The sequence below is a fragment of the Papio anubis genome, chromosome 2, assembly GCF_008728515.1.
Source record: "Papio anubis isolate 15944 chromosome 2, Panubis1.0, whole genome shotgun sequence".
NCBI classification, from domain to species: domain Eukaryota; kingdom Metazoa; phylum Chordata; class Mammalia; order Primates; family Cercopithecidae; genus Papio; species Papio anubis.
In genome coordinates, this window is record NC_044977.1 from 9,473,703 (window position 1) to 9,487,947 (window position 14,245).

General features: G+C 33.8%; 1 protein-coding gene across 3 annotated transcripts in view; it reads left to right on the top strand.

Annotated features, from left to right (window-relative positions):
- CADM2 (cell adhesion molecule 2) overlaps window positions 1-14,245 on the top strand; it is a 1,067,553-nt gene that overhangs the window by 318,638 nt on the left and 734,670 nt on the right. The gene's annotated exons all lie outside the window — the stretch shown is intronic.

Genomic DNA, 14,245 nt, shown 5'->3' on the forward strand with positions numbered 1-14,245 from the left:
GTTCTAAAGAGAGAGTCTTACCAGTATCTAGTTATGTTCATATCATAACTCAAATAAACATCATTTTTTTTCTATTTTAAAGAATGGTAGACCTCATGTCCCTATATTGATATTCTGTAATTGTATAGTAACATGTTTTATAGTCGGATGATTACGCCAGATATCAAAGCCTTCAGTCTTTTTCCACTACAAGTTCTGCTACATACAGAAACACAGATATATTACTAAAGGATATTTTAGAGTCTCACTCCTTAATCTAAACATTTCAGTGATTCTTCATTCCTACAAAATAAAATTGTTTCCCAAACTACATTTCCATCTTCATTCTCATTACTCCCTTTTATTTCTAAGTTCCAATCAAATTGGATAAGGGAGTGTTCTTTTAAAAATTACCACGATTTGCTACTTTCATGCCTTGGGACTCCACATTATTTCTTCCAAACAGAAATAGGTGTATACCCTTATCTTTTGAATGTAAGTTGCAAATGCCTTGTCCTTCAAGGTCCAATGCATGAAAACAATGTCCCGTATTTCTAGTTTCCCAGCTAAAATGCAATATGTTTTTTGCTCTGATTTTAATTATATTTTGCTGGGTTCTTTCCCAGGTGCTATTACATTCTATTGTGTCGCTTGTAATTTTTCTATGTGCTTTATCACCCTCGCAAGATTCTGCAGTGATTTAGGGCAGAGACACTATCTTATAAATCTTTGTATACTCCACACCACCTTGTTTATAATCTTTGTAAGGTAAGAATTTTAAAATGATAAACATAGAGTAACATAGACTAGCATATGCACTTTTATTGATATAGCTAAGAGTCAGAGAAGTTAACTAATTTGTCTTAAGATCATGGGGAAGAGGATTTATACCACATCTATAATTGCAAAACAAAAACCAAGACACTTCTATTTCTCTGGATACAATTATATTATTCACAAGGATTTGAACTCTAGCATTTGAAGGGTGGAGTGAACTCTGGCTTCATCTGGGCTGGTATGGTTGTCTAAGCGGTAAATGTCTAGAGGTAGAGAGATGGGGGTAAATAACTGGAGTTTCCAGGATGGTGGTGATACTCAGACTCCTTTGGATGACATTTTTGTTATTGGCAGGTCTTTCAGTTGTGGGCACAGTGCCTGTAATAAGATAGGAAAGATTCAGGAAGAACTAGCCAGGGTACTGGGGTCTCAGCCAAGTAGCTAGCTGAGCTTTAAGGCAAACTCCTAATAACATATCAGGCTCTTTTCTTTCTTGGGCCTTGTCCTCACTTTATTTTGCCGAGGTCACTTCATTTTCCCATCTCACACCTGCCTTCTAACCCCACAATCAGATCCTTGTAGTGTTGCCCCCTTTTCTCACGACTGAGTTTTGAATTCTGCATAGAAACCTACATAATGATCCATGACATGTTCTTAGCACCCAACTTCCACCACAAAAACTTATTTATTTATTTGCATAATTTTGAATGGTGTGTCTCAAATGGAATATAACCTTGTCAAGGACAAGGAATTTGTTCTGAACACTCCTATACACCCAAGAGCCTAACAAGCCATCAGACTATAGGAATCATGTAATAAATATTTGTTAGCTGCCTTGAAAGGAAGTGATAAAACGCTGAAGACATGAATTGATTCACACAAGATGAAGGAGGGCTTTTCCTGCTGGGTAACTGTTACTCAAAATGGTGTTCCAGTTTATTACCATGTTATTTAGGGTTACGTTAGGGAAAGAAATGAACTCCTACCTCTGTGTTTGCTGTGGATATATTTCCTCTCATATGGTTAGGTTTAAGTCTAATAGCCTTAGAGAGTGGAAGAGGCTTCAGCTGCAGGTTGACATTGCTGAGTGCCGCTATGTTGATGCTACTGATACTTACAAGTCAAGTAGATTAGCAAGTTTTGCCTTGAACGCAGAGAGTTACTGTCAAAGGAGCAAAGGATGGAACCATACTTGCCTCCTATAGGAAGGTGAGACTTCAACTGGCCAGCCCAGCCCACAGAGAACCCTTCTTCATCTGAAATGGAGGAGATCTAATTGCTTGCAGCAGCACTGATTAAGTTAAGAATATTTCCACATGAATATGTGTTATACCTTCATTGAAAATGCATGTACACTTAATGATTAGTGATTGTAAACTGGTTTATCTTTTTGGCATTTCTAGTGAAAGTGGTTTCTGAACAGAACAGGGATTCCAAACAGGAATGGACTGAGAAAGGAATTTGAAAGGAAATTCAAGAGAGAGCTTCCTAAAAGCAAAGACCAGTTGTCACCTTTCATCCCTAAGACTTAGCTGAATTTGTGCAGCAAAGAAAATGTTTGTTGACTAGACTGCCTTAATAGTCTCAAATGATACAATTTATAAGACACAATTTATGTAAAAATAGTGTTAAAATTTGATAAAATTCGGACATATTTTAAATACTGAAATTAATTTGTTGAATTAGCTCATTGTAAAACAAAGACTCAGTAAGGAGGATAACATATTGTCATTGAGTCATTGACTAAAAATACCAGTGAAAGGATATCTTTAAGGTAAACTATTTCAAATCCAGGACCAGAATAGTGTGTATTACATGAGCACATCAACTGTGGTTTTTAAAATGTTCCCAAAACAGAGTAATAAATACCTAATCCTCAGAATATGGAGTAGATTATTCCCATTTTATCCACTAGAAGACTGATTGTATTGTTGCAATACTACTTTGGAGGACTGTTTTAATTTTTAAACATTAATTATTTCTTTTAAATCTGTTCCTATCTCTCTTGCTTTATGGTGCCTAAAGAAACAAATTTTAAAAATCATTTAAAAAACTTGTTTTATTAACGCAACAGAAATTTTACATTTATTTACAAATAACTATTATTTGCTAAATATAAATGCCACATTATAGAACCAGATTTTTGTAAGATTAAAAACATCTATAAATGTAAAACTGGGGATATATATGGCCAAAAATTGAATTCTAATTACATCATCAAGTATTTAGGGCTTTTTATAGTTTTTTAGAGTCAGATGGCATCATACAGACGTGTCAGTTCTTTGCATAAAATGGATTCCAAAATAGAAGGCAATTCTGAAGCAGCTTCCTAATCTGTGGGGCTAATATATGTAAATATTCACATATCATATTTTGGACATAAGAAAATAGATCTATTTTCTATAGAAGATATTTTCTTTATATAGATATTTTATAGAAAATACATCTATTTTCTATAGAAGGAAGACATAGAAAATGTCGTACGGATCAGAAGATGTCAACCCTTAGTCTTAAGTATGCTGGTTTATATGAATCCACCTTGCGCTGGGAACTCCAAAGCTGTTCTGCCAGGCCTCCTTGGAGCGCATATTACTTCAGAGGTTGGTCTGGGGTGTGGGATGTGGGTTGTGGAGGGCTTTCAATTTAAAACCAAGCGATTCACTGATTTTTCTCTGATCTATGTTATTGACTTGTGATTTTTTTTTTTTTTTTTTTTTTTTTTCTGAAGCATGTGAGAGCTGTAATGCAGGGAACTCAGATTGTTTGGAAAGATTTAATAGGAGACCATTACTGTGTAGTCCCATTTTCTACTCAGCATTGCAAAGACTGTGGTAAACCCTGAGGTAAAAGTATTTTTTGTCTTCTGTAGCAGATAGTCAAGAAGACACAAAGTACAACAAAGATTTCAAGGAATATGACAAATATTCTCAACACTGATGACTAAGTAGATTACTAACAAAGATTTTTTTTTTAATTGTTATTATTTACAACTATCTTTTACATGTTTTTCTGATTTACTTCTCATGGAAGGCATAAGTGATGGCTGTTTAACCGCATTTTCAATTGAAGAGACTGGGGCTTATGGCTCCCAAGCATTTTGAATTTTTATCCAGGCACTTTCCATTGTGCCACAGCTATAACTGAATGTCTGAGGCACTATGCCAGTGGTTTCCAAATAATCTTCTCTAGAGCAGAGCAGGTCTCTGAAGGTTTCACAGATGTGCAAGGATATGAGAAAAAAAGTACATTTATGAGTTTCATATAATTCCCTGTTTGTATGAATTATTTACTTCATTCTGAAATTGTTCTTCCTATTTTTTGTGTTAAAATATCCTCTTTTTAAAAGTCATAGTATATGAAAGGCATTTATATAAGTTTTTACTTGGATGCTCTCATGAATATAACGACTTCTTAGTAGTTGCTATTTATTTTTTAATTGATCAATTTCTGAAATATAAAATACAAGATCTTCTGTACCAAAATAATGTTTCCCCAGATAATGAAATTGGCAACCTACATGTCGCAAACCTCTTCTGAACTAATCAGTGTCGGGGAATGTTCCAAGATCAAGAAACTAGAGGTCAAGGTGCTATGTGCTACAGAACAACCACAGAGCTATTACATGAAAAATAGCAAAAATAGTGTGTGCATATGGCATGTTCATATCTGTACGATAAAATAGAAGCATATGTGCACAGATATGCTAGCATGTACACAGAATACATCTGAGAGGAGACGAGCTGCTGCCAGAGATGTCGGATTGGGGGTCAAAGTGGGAGGGAGATGTGCTTCTTGCTTTTTTTGATATTTGGAATTTTGTACCATGAGCTTCATATAAAATGCTCAACAAATGCATATATAATTTTTAAAAGACCCCATAGTAGGGAGAAACCAGGAATGAGAGTCACGTTACTGGCCTGAAATAAGAAACAAGAAAACCAAGTTCCTACTGTAAAAAAGGGAATACCAAAGGAGGAATCACAGGGAGAAATTGTGAGTTTTCTTTTTTTATTAATGAAACTATGACTAAGCATCTGCATTAAGATACAAACTATGTTATAGACAAAGTGGATATGGAAAATAAAACATAGCCTAGATTACACAGCAAGGGGCCTATATTTCAGGAGGTACCACACAGATGCATCCTCCTCAGACTGGAGGCTGATGCAGACACAGCCCTTGCCATTCTTGCCAGTTGAGAGGAAACCATCTATGTAGTTCTTCCCCTCTCTTCCCAATCTGCAGTCACTAATAATATAAGCTGAGTCAAGACACACAGCTGCTAAAATGGAATAGTATTCATGTTTCCCAGTGTCTGGGGATGTGGAAGAAGGAGAGTAGAGGGAGGGAGAGGATGAGATTAAAAATAGAAAGTTTTCAATTTCAGTATTTTCTTCTATAAATTTTACTTGCATATTTTTGGACCTGCTACAATTTGTCTGCGTGTATGTGTGCTAGCAGTCACCAAAAGTGTTCAAGAAAAAATAATTCATAAGATAGTATCAGCAATAGAAGATGATTCCTAATTGTTCAGCTTCTTTAGAAGTGGGTGGGGGGCTGACTTCACACGTGATGTTATTTACATATAATCTGCTTGCCTTTTATAAAATTGTTCCGCTGTGTAAGAATGCAAGGTGTCTTATAAAGTACACCGCATCTGCAGATTACTGTAGAACATTGTACTTCACAGGCATTCTGCAAAGTAGCTCATACGGCTGGGAAAAATGTCTTATTATGATATATTTATCTCATCTTGTGCGTGATATGAGCTCAGGTCTCCTGACACCCGTATTGAAAATTACCCTCCATATAGTACAATTAGAATAACATTTCTGATTAGATTTCAGAAAAATTTTTTAAAGGTTATATGTAGTTCTTTAATAACTGATTTTTTTGTATGCATAGCTTTTCTGAAAGAGCATTTTGTGAAATCCTTGCTTCTTTTCAATTTAAGTGATTTCTTAAAATGCTTTGCTAGAAAATCAGGTGTGATGATATCAGACTGAACAGTGTATTCTAATATGTGTCATTGTTATTCAAACAACTAAATTACTTTGCTTTAGAGTGTATACCACCAAATGAATGGAGTATTTTGCCTCTATGTTCCAATCAATTTATGTTCCTGGTTATTGAGAAGTCATTATATAATATTTAAGTCTCAACAGCCTATTTTCTTTTTTTCATAGTTTTAACTGCAGATATATCTGTAATTGCTTCATTTGACTTTTTATTAATACTTGAGCCTGTTTCCAAGATATAGCCCAGACTTTGAGATGAATTCCCCCAAATCCCATTTTTTTCTGTTTATAACTTTTGGACAGTGTAGAAACCCTGAGTATGTCCATTAAAAATATGACTTGACATCGCTAGAGACTTTAGTGTGTTTTCTAAAAAGTGAACCATGCAGACATTAAGAATTAAAATAAGAATCTGCTAATGTTCCCATACATATTCTCTCCACCTTGAATACTTTTAATTGTTGAAACGTCAATACATGTGAATTTTAATTTGTACACTTTCTCATTATGATCTACCATGTATTTATATGTGTAAATCAAAGTGTAGACTGGTTAAATTGGACACTGCATAAACTATAATTATGGTATATTATAAGTAGATGGATGAGTAGATTAGCATACATATGTGGCAATGTTTTCCTTAACATCACTCCCCTATATCTGTTTCAGTGAGTCTGGCAAAAAGCTTGTTGTAAATGCGAAGGAAATAATTTGCATTTTTCTTCTTCAACAGCTATGTAATGTAACAATTGTATGTACATACTGCCATAATAATTGAATATAGATATTGAGAATCAAAGGTTGGACTTGATGAATATTTTCACTTAATAACCAGATAGCATTTGGGTAAGAATCTTACTCATTGAAATCTGAGAAATTAATACTAATATTGAATAGTTATAACAATATGAAACTTAGATTTCTAATGCAGTAAAAAGGTTTGCCTTTTTAAAAATGCTCTTTTGTAGCTATACACAGTTCATGTAATTAATTAAGTCTAAACACTGTCTCTTATTCATTTATGTTTGGACAAAATTTTTGTGTGTGTTTGTGTGGGTGTAAAAGCACTTTTCTCGCAGTATTAATTGTGTGCTGCCGAAAGGCTTCCTTAGCATGACATTCTTGGAACTCAGATTTGGAAGTGCACAAAAGAGCTGTATTTGTTGCCAATTCGAGAAATGTGTTTTCAAAACAAGGATAACATTTTATTTTTCTTCCTCCCCGGTTCTGCAGTAGTGTAAGTGTTAAAGCCTGAGAGGTTTAGAAAGCTGCAGTGAATGTGTTAAGACTGTTAATGAAGCTTCTGAATCTAAGGACAAAATTAGCTCTCACACCCACACTGCGCAAAGTACAGCAACTGTCTGATAGAATTGCATCATGACTTTTACCTGGGGACACGGGTATTATATTCAGCTGAATTGATGAAATTGGGAAGACAGATGTGCCCAAAGGACATTTTAAGAAGCTTGTACCTACATAAATTGCTTGTGAAAAATCTCTAAAATTTGAATAAGAAACCAATGTAAAATGCTTTCTGCCTGTAAACTTCAGGTCATATGATATATATTATCTAGCATATTCTTTAAGGAAAGAGAACATTTGACTTTCTCTTGGTATCAAATAGCTTATATAATGTCAAGCCCAATGAATGTCTGTTTTACCTTTCTTAAGATAAGTACTTGGACTAGAGAGTTTAACGAAGTTTCCTAATTATTGTATGTTGTATGTTGTTTGCTTAAAAACATTAAATTCCAGCTTTCATTCCAATGTGAATGGCATATAAAGTGATTCACAGCATTAAAAAATTGGATAATATAACTACGTAACAGTTAAAATCACAAAATAAAAGTAATAATGTCAACAAACACCTCCAAACAAATTACCAAAATCTTTAGGTCTTTGGACATTGAGACCAGAGGATTCAATCCTAGTACCCTCCACATACAAAAGTCTTAGAGATACAGACTTTTAAAAATAGGCTATTGTATTTCACTTTTAAAGACAAATATTAAGAAACGATTTTACTTGTAGCTCTACATTGTAAACTCTTGACTATTTCTGGTTTAGGAAGGTGGCATACATGTAGATTTGATTTAGGTTTTAGATATTTGAAGTCTAGAGATTTGTGATTGTCAGTAGTAAAAATGAGCATGTCAAAGTGGTAACAGTGTTATTCTTACCAGACACCTTCATGTAATCAAGGAATACTAGGTGTTCTTATCATTGTTCTTAGAAGTTTCAAGCAGTATATCATAACTACACAGAAATCCTTTGAGTATCTTAGAAAATTCTAGAAACTAGGATTATGGCTCTATAACTAAATGAAACAGTAAGTTATTTAAAAATGTTCATTACGTGACCTTTAAAACACTAAAAATCATCTGGAACTGGCAGTGCCAGCTCCACTTTTAACATATGGTTATTGACATTATCAAAAAAGGATGGAATCACTTTTGAAATTTATAAAACTATTAGTCCTGTCCACCAGAGGGCATAAATTTTCCACAGGAAAAGGACAGATTCTAAAGGTGGAAGAATCAATGGTTGTAATAGCTGACCTTTCTTTTGACTGGACATACGTTTAACTTTGTTTTTTAAGACATAATAATGTAGAATTGCTTTGCATAGGCATACCAATAACTTAATTTCATGATGACCCCCAACTCTGATTTCCTGAAGAATTTATTGCTTCTTTTACTCCTTGGCAGTTCACATATATTACTCTTTATTATCATGCACCTTCTTTTTATATGCTCTTTCTTCCTAATTATACTGTCCTTCAAGGACATAGTCTTTTACTTATGACTCTATTTCCATAGTAAAGCATAATACCTTGTCCAATGTAGGTGATAAATTATTATTTGTCAATGAAGATATTAATGGTTTTGAGGTAATACAAATTATTATAGCTATTGAAAAGTAAAATTACCATAGCAAAAGATAGTTTACAGAACATTTTTGCATCCATTATTTATTTTAGTGTCCAGACACCCTATTCTCTACTTACATTTGTCTTATTTTTTTCTCCAGGTTTGTGGTAGTAAATAAATTACTGATGCAAAATGAATTTTTAAAAAATGACTTCTCTAATAGGAAATATTTTTTTTAGTCCTGAAAGCAAGACGTTTAATGAATTTTTCTTTTAAAAAGGCATCATGAGATTATTTAGTTTCCTTCTTACTGCAGTAGCTTAGCTATATTTTGAATTCAAAATTTAAAATAATTTATTTTAACTGGAAGGGAAAAAATCCACATTAGTCTTCTCTTTCTGTTTATACAAAAAACAAACCAAAAAAAAAAAACTTGATATGTGTGAATTACCTAACTAGAGATCCTGTAATACATTTTAATATGTATAGACAGCCATTAGTAGAAAATTAATAGAAGCAATTTCTTGCCAAATTTCAGAGTTAGTAAATAGGGCTTCAGAAAGTAAGTAATCCTGAAGGATTCCACAACTAAATTATAATGGAAATAGTAAATTGGTAGCCCATTCAATGATTAAATCTGCCAGCTACCAAAAATAATGTTTATTAAATCTATATTACAAAATGGGTTGACCTTGTAAATATAAACCTTTCCAAAATCAGAATATTGACAATGTAATACAACAATTTCACCACCATCATGCAGAACGATAATGTTAATTTCTAATTATTTTGAATCTTCTCTGTCTTTTTTTCAAGGAATTCACAATTCACTCTGAAGTATTAACTCATTCAAATTAAAACAATTTAATTACTTAAATTCATTCCTTAGAACACATTTCAAGTTAACAAATCTAAAACACATAAAGACATACATAGCTTGTCTCTTTGTTTTTCTGAAATTAAGTTACTACATTTAGAAAATACACTCTTGTCTAACAGGATCCAGCAATAAATATCTCTCAGCATCACAGAAGCTCTTGCTAATCATGACCAACACATTATGCAGTGCCTTATACCTAAGATCTCCAAAAATGTATGTCAAAACCTAATAAATTTTTACTGCAATGAAAACCTCATATTTTCTCCTATCACAATATCTGAGATAAATATGTTATTTGATTAATTATCTATAGGTAGGTTAAAATGTTTTTGTTCTACCTAAGGATGCATCTAAGACAGTTCAGTCACAGATTTCCACAGCAATACACCAAATATAAATAACCAGAACGCTTAAATTTAAACAAAAAAAAATCTATTTACTGTTTTGCTGTGCTGGATTTAGTCCTGCTTTAAATATATGTTTTTAAATTGCAAATTTGTTGTTAAGAATTGAATTTTGACTGATATGCATAAAGATGATTTCTCTATGGTTAGTAATCAAAAAACAAATTATTGACTTCATCAATCTAATGAAGGAAATTGTATCCCATATAAATATCTTTTCTTTGAGTAAATATTAAATAGTATTAAGTTACGTAGATCAAATTTTGCATATTAATATGTATTACCATAGAAGATTAAAATGTTATCCTTTAATTCTAAAGACTTGTGACATGGAACAGTTTCCACCAAACCTTAAGATGTGATGAAACTCATTCAAGTCACTGTTTGTCTGTTTCTGCTTCAACAATATTTATTTGTATGCAGCACTATGCATATACTATTGTATAGACTCCTATAGGCCAATGAAGTGAATCTTTGCCCTTTTCTGTTGGTCACACTTTGTGCCCAGGAAGCTGAATTTGTTCAGAAGAAGTATCTTTATCTAATTTAACAAAGATACTGTATCGACTAGAGAGATTATTGCTTTCATGCCTATACTTTACACACAGCGTGTTTATTTTTTCTTTAATTCCAATATATTTGGAATAAATTGCACAAAACTTAAATTTGCAGCTTACTTTTTTAACAAATAATACTTCTGGCCGGGCGCGGTGACTGACGCCTGTAATCCCAGCACTTTGGGAGGCCGAGGCGGGCTGGTCACGAGGTCAGGAGATCGAGACCATCCTGGCTAACACGGTGAAACCCCGTCTCTACTAAAAATACAAAAAACTAGCCAGGCGTGGTGGCGGCGCCTGTGGTCCCAGCTACTCGGGAGGCTGAGGCAGGAGAATGGCGTGAACTCGGAAGGCGGAGCTTGCAGTGAGCTGAGATCCGGCCACTGCACTCCAGCCTGGGCGACAGAGCGAGACTCCGTCTCAAAAAATAAAATAAAATAAATAAATAAATAAATATACTTCTATATATGTGCAGATCAAAGATAGTGCATCCACATCCCTTATGGCTTTTTCAGTAAGTATTTCTTCTCCCAGATGTAACTATTACTCCCTTTATCCCATAGAAACGTGGACCTGTTCTTGAACTTCATATAAATGGATGCATTTTTGTGTGTGTGTTTTTAATTCTCACAATTTTTAGAGAAGGTTTTCATTCACATGTCAGTTTGAGATTATAATTATGTTGCAACAATTACTTCAAATGTATATACTAATTTACATATATGCATACATATGTGTGTGGATATGTGTGTGTGTATATATATACATATATGTATTATCAAACCAGTATTTTTGCCTTAATATCTAAAAGCTTCAGGATTTTGTGTTATGCTTGGTTATATTCTTAAAATAAAATTAGGAAACATAGAAATCCAGAATATTCTGTGAACATTCTCTCAGTAAATATCAAAGAGCTGTTATACTTGGCCTGGATGAAAGAGTGAGCTAGTCATACATTCACTACTGAAATTATTTGTTTCTTGATCCCTAGATCAGTGGCTTGCCTACTAGAATATACCTTCTCATGCAGCAGTTCCTCTTTTAAACATTTTATTTTAATCTCTATAAATGAAATACAATGACAAAAACTCTAAGAATCAATTTTTACGATAATTAAATAATTTTCAATGCTGCAATTTATTTCATTGTTTGGAATGCCAAGGTCTCAAACATGCTTCTTTGTTCCTTGTTAAGATAGTGCTTTGTGATGTGAGAGACACAAATCCCAGCTTACAAGGTTACATAATTCCCCTCACTGTTCTGTCATCTCATAAGATAAAATAGGTCAATTTAATATTATTAATTATGCATAAATATTTACAACTCAGGAAAAGTCGATGTTCAAAAAACGCTGATTATTGAGCTCAAAGGAACTATTTTAAAAATTTTAAGATACAAATATATTGACATTTGTTTCATAGCATTCAAATTTAATTTGATTAATTTGGGGCTTTAAAGTGCTGATAGTAAAATAGGTACACATTTTTCGAAAATCATACCGCCAGAAAAATTGGCAAAATACCCCAATAATTTTTTTAAAAAGGTTTAAATTTGTGGAATTCACTCAACTTCAACCTATACAAATGTGCAACGTTTATACATTTCTTACTATCATTTTCTTACTATCATGTATCTTAAAGCTATCAGACACTATTCAGCCACGATTCAGTAACTGCATTGTTGTAGTGTCTATTAATTGCTTTAAAATTGCATAAATATTTGAGGAAAGGTTTTCTTTTGTCACACAATTTGCATTATATTTTTTGTTTGTATCATTTTGTTGAGTAGGGTGTGGGTTCTGGAACAATCCTACCATAATTTTCCAAGTATATTTTTAAAGATTCAAGGTTTTTTTCATTTACTTAAGTATCTATATTTCTATCTACCTCTCTCTCTCTCTCTCTCTACACACACACACACACACACACACACACACACGCACATTCCATGTTACAAGCCTGTAAATCCTGTATTTACCCCTTCAGTATGCTGATATTCTCTTCAGCTCTATTAAGTACTGAACAATAGGAATTTATTTGAAATTTTGAAGAACTTCAGAGAGAGATAAGGCACAACTATCCTGCTATTGACTTGGCCATTCAATGTATTATCTCAATGACAAAACTAGTTTTCTATGAATCTATTGATTAATCGTTAGATTCTGCAGAGCCATTAACTCAATATAGATACCAGGATTTTAGTTATTTTTCCGAGCCCTTATCCCAGTACCACCTGTGGAAATAGTGTGGGTAGGAAAGAGCTTTGCAGTGTATGAAGAAAGAGCAGTGTATATGGAAAGACCTTTGCAGTGTATAAGGCAGACCCCTGTTCTAGGCCGTCTCCACTTACATGCACACCTCTTAATATGTATTTCCTCAGTAATTTGATTCAACTCTTAGGTCATTTGTACACATGTTGACACCAAGTGAGACAGACAACTGCATCTCCAAGGCTTGCTTGCTTACTACAATAGTAGAAGGATATTCTCAGCAGGCAGAAAAGGGTAGGAAAAAATTATTTTTGTAGTCAGTTAAATCATTTGACAACCGACAACAGATACTGATGAAGTCCCTGTGCTCAAAGACTTCAGTTTTCCAAATAAACTGGTCCCAAGAGCCAAAATGAGGCTCTTTTACAGTACAAAGAGATGGCTATAACACTTCTCTTGTCAATATATTTGGGCCAAAGTTACATGTGTCATAATTTATGCTAAGGGACTGTAAGGGTTCATTTAGCTGTTAAATTAGGGATAGATCCAAGCTAAGTATTGAAAATCAAAGCTCTGTGTAAATGCGCTTCTTCTGAAGCTTACTTCTCTGAAGACCAGAGATGAACCTTCAGATGAACAAGAATACAAGCTAATTTATATGGTAGCAAAGAGACAGCTTTTCCGCTTATAATCTAACACAAGCTAGGGTAAAGGAGTACCACTGGGATCTGGAGGCAGGTTGTCTGGATTCAAATTTCAACATGTGCTTTCTATCTGTGTGAGCCCATGCAATTTGCTTAGCCTCTGTAAGCTTCCGTTTTTGCTTTTGAAAATGGACATGATACGAAAAGAACCTACTTCATGAGATTGCTGGAACCTTCAGTGAGTCATGAGTAATTAGCACAGGACCTGGAACTAGCAAGCCCTCATTAAATATTAGCTACTATTTTTTCATTGCTATTTTTGCCTTTATTGTTATTATGAGGGTTTCCAACAATGTACAACACTTAACAAACCTTTTAATACCCACTAGAAGTTTCCATTTTCAAGTGTCAGATAACTGAGTCAATTGAAATTCCTGAGGAATCAGCAGCCTCTGGACACGTTAACATTCATCTCCGTAGATTCTCTAGGCTTTATCCCTGTATCAAGTCAGATCATCACAATGGTACATACGAGGACTATATTACTTTACCCCCTTTATAAATGCTTTCACAGAGCTATGATCTGGCATCATGCCCTTGGCTTCTTATCAAAGGTCAGTGCAAGAAATGACCATATGAAGAATGTTTCTGCTCTTTTTATAAAACTGCTATTGAAGATACTGTCCACTTTTTGTGTTTAATGTTCCTTAGACAAAGACTTTTGCTATAAATTCTTCTTAGAGCTAAATTTAATGATTTTTGTGTATCTCTTCTTTTGTTGTAAAGTACTTTGTCCTTTTGGGAAACAGAAAAGACTTTAATAATAAGTAGAAGATGCCTTTCACATGTGCCATTCTAGAAAATGTAACCAGCTACTGCTCTCTCTCCATCATCAGAGAGGAACAAA